The sequence below is a fragment of the Sinocyclocheilus rhinocerous genome, unplaced genomic scaffold (genome assembly GCF_001515625.1).
Source record: "Sinocyclocheilus rhinocerous isolate Xijiao unplaced genomic scaffold, SAMN03320098_v1.1 scaffold11, whole genome shotgun sequence".
NCBI classification, from domain to species: Eukaryota; Metazoa; Chordata; class Actinopteri; order Cypriniformes; family Cyprinidae; genus Sinocyclocheilus; species Sinocyclocheilus rhinocerous.
The window spans coordinates 628,611-633,969 of NW_015625587.1; the positions used below are offsets into that span (position 1 = coordinate 628,611).

Genomic DNA, 5,359 nt, shown 5'->3' on the forward strand with positions numbered 1-5,359 from the left:
TATATATATATATATATATTACAGTAGGAATTCTAAAAAAAAAAACACATCTAATTTACCAAATTTACCAGCTTAATATTTTATTATTCCGTGTTACCTAGTGTTTTGTGTTTCTGGTTAACACTGTGCTCTGTTTTTTTATTGTTGGATACAGTTACCGGAGAGGCCCATTTTGAACTTGTGTCCCACTTGCCATCACACATTTTTATAATTAGAAATGGATTGCAGATTCAATAGGTTTGTGTATTAAATTTACATGAAATACAGTTAGAAACTGTTAAATATACAGTCAGTGCTGAAAAATGCTGCCTTCGCAGGTAATATTTGTGTAACATACTTTTTACGAAGATGCTTTTATCTCATCATATTTTTCTCTCTTTGCACTCTTCATTGTTGACACTATTCCACAATCCTGTGTGTAAAAAAAGTGGCATCTTATTGGAGCAGCTGAAGAAGTAAACTAATACATAAATGTCCATTGTTTAATTTTTGTTCAACATATAATTCTATTTCTAGCATGTAATTTGCCTAATTATTTCTAAAGCTTATATGAATTTGTTCCAGATCATTAGACATGATGTTATGGTGCCTTGGAAGTCTGTGTGAAACCAGTGAAGGAAGTACCTTTCATACACAAACACTGCCTGAGAAGTACATGGGCAGTGAGGCAGCTGCCTTAGCTTTCAGACACACTCATTGTCACTATATTTTTTTTTACGGTAAAACATGATTAATAGGATTAAGATGACATCATCTGCTCCAGTTTAGCTCGGAGTCAGGTCTTCACTCTGTCAGGGTTAAGCTCAGTTTTTCAAAAATGAAGGCCTGAATTTTAAAGAAAACAAAACACTCAGTTAAAATGTTCTACATTATTTTCATCTAGACACAGGGAAATGAAGCGAAAGAAGAATCCGTCATCTTGAGAGTGATCAGACGACAGTTCTTAAGATGACTTTAGTCTCGTCCCATGTTGTTGTCCTAAGATTCCCCTAATGCAGTGTCCAGTATGAGACAGTATGAGGTCATGCCCAAAGTGTGGCCAAAGTTGTTCAGTCTGAATGCTTGGAGAAGTGAAGTGACCCCTGCAGTCCACCTCTATTTGTTTACATAGCCTGTCATATAAAGTCTGTCACTTCCTCTGCGTCTTATGCAACACTCTTTCTTTACACTCTTGTTGAACGGACACTTACCGTGATGGACATCTGGCATGATATTTTGCTTTTCTGTGGATATAGAACAATCACAAAATGAGATCTTTCAACAGAATGTAATATCAGTAATCTGGGTGCACCGTGTCTCCTCTAACAGAATTAGGTTTTCAGAGTGAAGGTCATTGCTTTGGGCTTCCAGCTGTTGCGTGACTGATCATGTGAGTCTAATAGAAAAACAAAAACATCACTCAAAAAAAGAGCATTCAATCTACGCCATGTTTAACATACAGCAGGTTAGATTCTGGTACCCAAACACAGATTGCATTTGACTTTTATTTGGCTATTTGTGTGAGAAAGCAAACAGGTACAGATGGTGTAATTTTGCACAAGCTGCTCAAACGAACCCATTATTTTCTTACAAGAGTTATTTACAGATTCATCTTCATGCAAAAACCAAGTTGTCAGGGACAAACAGGTTAAATTAGTAAAATATCCATCACAGGACTTAATATTTCTATAATGAATCTTATATTAAAAAAAGCTATTGTTGGCAACACATTTTCCAGTACAATATAATAATAATAATAATAATAATAATAAAACATTTAATATTGTGTTTCTTTTAAAGATTAAAGATATACACTATAATTTTCAGTTTTATAACTTGGTTAACTTAGTACAGTTAACATTCAGAAGTTTGTGGTAAGAAATTAAAACTTTAATTTCAACATTAAATTGGTCAAAATTACCAAAAAGATTTCTATTTCAAATAAATGCTGTTCTTTTGAACTTTCTATTCATCAGAGAATCCTAAAAAAAATTGTATCATGGTTTCCACAACAACATTAAGAAATATAAATGTAACTAACAATATTAAGTTTTATAACATTTATAATAATGTTATTATATTATATGACACTGAAGACTGGAGTAATGACTGCAGAAAATTCAGCTTTGCCATCACGAATAAATTACATTTTAAAATACATTAAAATAGAAAAGTAAAGTGTAATAATATTTCACAATATCCAATAAAAGCAGCTTTGGTGATTATAGGAGATCTTTTTCAAACACATAAAAATATTTTAATTGTTTGTTTCATATAACATCATCTTTTCTGTTGTCTTTTCTTGCATTTCTCCAACTTGTACATAAAATGTTAATCAGCGACTGTGAACATTGTTTATTCTTTCTTTCCTGCAGTTGCGTGATACAGGCACACTTACTGAAAGCAGAAGATTACACGTTTTCCCATCTACTTATCTACTAGTACTTATCTACCGTACTTATTCTTGGGTGAGGTTTTGGATGAAATTAAGAGACACTGTTCTTTGTACCTTAAACTTTGAGGCAATGACATCTAGTTTAGTTGAAGATCTGTGATTAAGCAAGTCTGGACAAATGAGAAGTTTAACTAAAAATAAGGAGTTAACTATAAATAAGGAGTGTAGCTGAGATTGCAGTGGATCCACTCCAGCGCTGTCTCTCATCCATAATCCTCCAGCTTCTTACAATGTGGATTATAAAACTATAAGAGCCACAGCTAGTCAGGCAGCCTACCAGGAGATAGACAAACAGAATGAGAGAGGGACTGATGCTGTCTTAAGCTGTCTTTAGCCTAGCTGTGCTTTTACCAGTGAATAGTGTTTAAAGGAATATTCACCCAAAAATGAAAATTTGCTGAGGCCATCCAAGATGTATATGAGTTTGTTTTTTCATTTGAACAGATTTGGAGAAACTGTGCATTACATCACTTGCTCACCAGTGGATCATCTGCAGTGAATGGGTGCCGCTAGAATGAGAGTCCAAACAGCTGATTAAAAACATCACAATAATCCACAAACAATCCACATGACTCCAGTCCATCAATTAATGTCTCGTGAAGTGAAATCCATCATTAAGGTCATTTAACTTCTGGCCTAAACCAAAATTTACTGACTCTCTTAAACAGTGCCTGATGAATGTTAATTAATGGACTGGAGTCGTGTGGATTACTTGTGAATTATTGTGCTGCTTTTATGAGCTGTTTAAACACTGTTTGATGGATGGCCTGAGGTTGAGTAAATTTTCATCACATTTAAATTTTTGGGAAGATAATTTTTTTGAGAAGAGAAAAGTTTTTGAGATCCTCAGCTGAGAGAGTCTTGAGTAACCATTTTTAATAGCATTAGTAGGCTGTAAAATGATGCCCACATTTATTATGTGGTTTATCAATGTTGTATGGATGTTTTAGCATCCACCAGGCAAAAAGTAATTTTTGGGAAGATAATTTTTTTGAGAAGAGAAACATTTTTGAGATAATTTTTGAGAAGAGTTTTTGAGATCCTCAGCTGAGAGAGTCTTGAGTAACCATTTTTAATAGCATTAGTAGGCTGTAAAATGATGCCCACATTTATTATGTGGTTTATCAATGTTGTATGGATGTTTTAGCATCCACCAGGCAAAAAGGTGCTTAGGAAAGTAATAAAACAGCATGATTTTCCTCAAAAATATCACGATATGTGATATTTAAGGGATGATGTGCATGTAATTAGTCCTTTTGAGAAACTGTATAAATGATAATTGCGATGCTCAGAGGGTAAAGGTTCAGTAAATAAAAACTTACATGTGGTAGAGCATTGTGTTAGCAGCGCAAAAGGTTGTGGGTTCGATTCCCAGGGAACACACATACTGGTAAAAAAATGTATAGCCTGAATGCACTGTAAGTCACTTTGGATAAAAGAGTCTGCTAAATGCATTAAAAAAAATAAAAAAAATAATGCTGCCTTTACACTACAATAAACACTTGAACCATGCCATCAGAACAAATAAAGTCTGACGTTTTATGTCTGCCGTCATAAAGATATGTTATCTTTGATAAAATGTGTCAAAGAAAATCTCAGTATTAAAGACCTACTTTCAATTTTCAGTTCCTGTTCACCATGGCCTTAGGTGTCAATGATTTATTTATACTGTATAAGCACTGATTTATTAGTCTGTTTTTTGGAAGTTGCTTTGAGTGTGAGACCTGTGGCTGGTTGCATAAAAGGCTTAGACTAAAAGTTAGTCATCTAATTTTTTTTCTTTAAGACTAATCATAATTTTTTTTTAAGTCGGTTACATAAAAACGTAGCTTGGTCTAACTTGAATCCGAAAAATAAGACTGGTTACCCCTTGGCTAACTGTTAGTTGGTCAAACTAGTTCTTAAGACACAGTCTTAACATAGTGGCTATGTTTATGCAACTGGCCCCAGTCTTATAAACCAGTTGAATTGTCCCTGATGTAATCAGCAGATTGATGCTGGTCCTGATGGTCCGAAGATGCACTCTTGCCATGTGAATTTTGCTATATTTATGCACAGACATATGTTTGGGCAAGCACATGCTAAGAAAGGGATATGAATGCATGCATATAGTCAAGTCACCCAAGTGTTCACGTACACACGCATGTGAGTACATATACAGAGACTGGCCTCGCATGGGAAAACAGCTTACTTGTATCTCGCAACAGCTGTGTCAAAAGAAAACAGCGCAAAAGTGCATCTCAGCACTGTTTGTCAGAAGAGATTACCTGTTGCTATGCAATATAGGTGATCCATCTGGTTGCCAAGACAACTGCTTCCTGACTGAGAGAGAATGGAGAGTGAATTGGGAAGGATTTGCGTTCTAGAGTGGACTGTTTGTTCTAGTGAAAGACAAGCCTCGGGCCACAGTGGAACCATCGAGATGGGTCAAGCATAAAAATGTTTGCTTATATAATTATGTTGTTCCTCCTGCGGGCAAGAAACAATTTCTGGGGTGCCACCTCCATCTAGTGGTCAGAGAAGACAATGCATGTGCTGTATTTGAACAATGATCAGTTTTCACCATTGTACTGATTGCAAGCCTCATGTCAGCTCTGCCTTTTCTTTAGAGATGACAGAGGTGGAGCCGGTGTTGGATTTTGCCTCATCGGGCCGCTCTGGCCGTCGCAACGCACTGCCTGACATCCTGGGGTCTCCTGTTGGAGTCCCGCCTGACCTGTCTCTTAAATTGGCAGAACTATCCCTCACAGGTAATTCTTTTATACTTTGTATTTTATTTATGATTTTTAATGAATATTTATTTAATATTTATTATTTTAATAAAATATTAGATATATAATTATAATAGATCTATTTAGTAAAATTATTGTATTTATTAAATGTATTATAATGTTGATTTATATATATATAGATATATATATATAT

The 5,359-nt window shown here is 34.9% G+C and overlaps 1 long non-coding RNA gene across 1 annotated transcript in view; it reads left to right on the forward strand.

Annotated features, from left to right (window-relative positions):
• Positions 1-5,359, forward strand: part of LOC107756130 (uncharacterized) — an 11,661-nt gene that overhangs the window by 839 nt on the left and 5,463 nt on the right. The window contains exon 2 of the long non-coding RNA XR_001641785.1: positions 5,044-5,184. This is a non-coding gene — a long non-coding RNA (uncharacterized LOC107756130). The remainder of the gene's footprint in view (positions 1-5,043; positions 5,185-5,359) is intronic.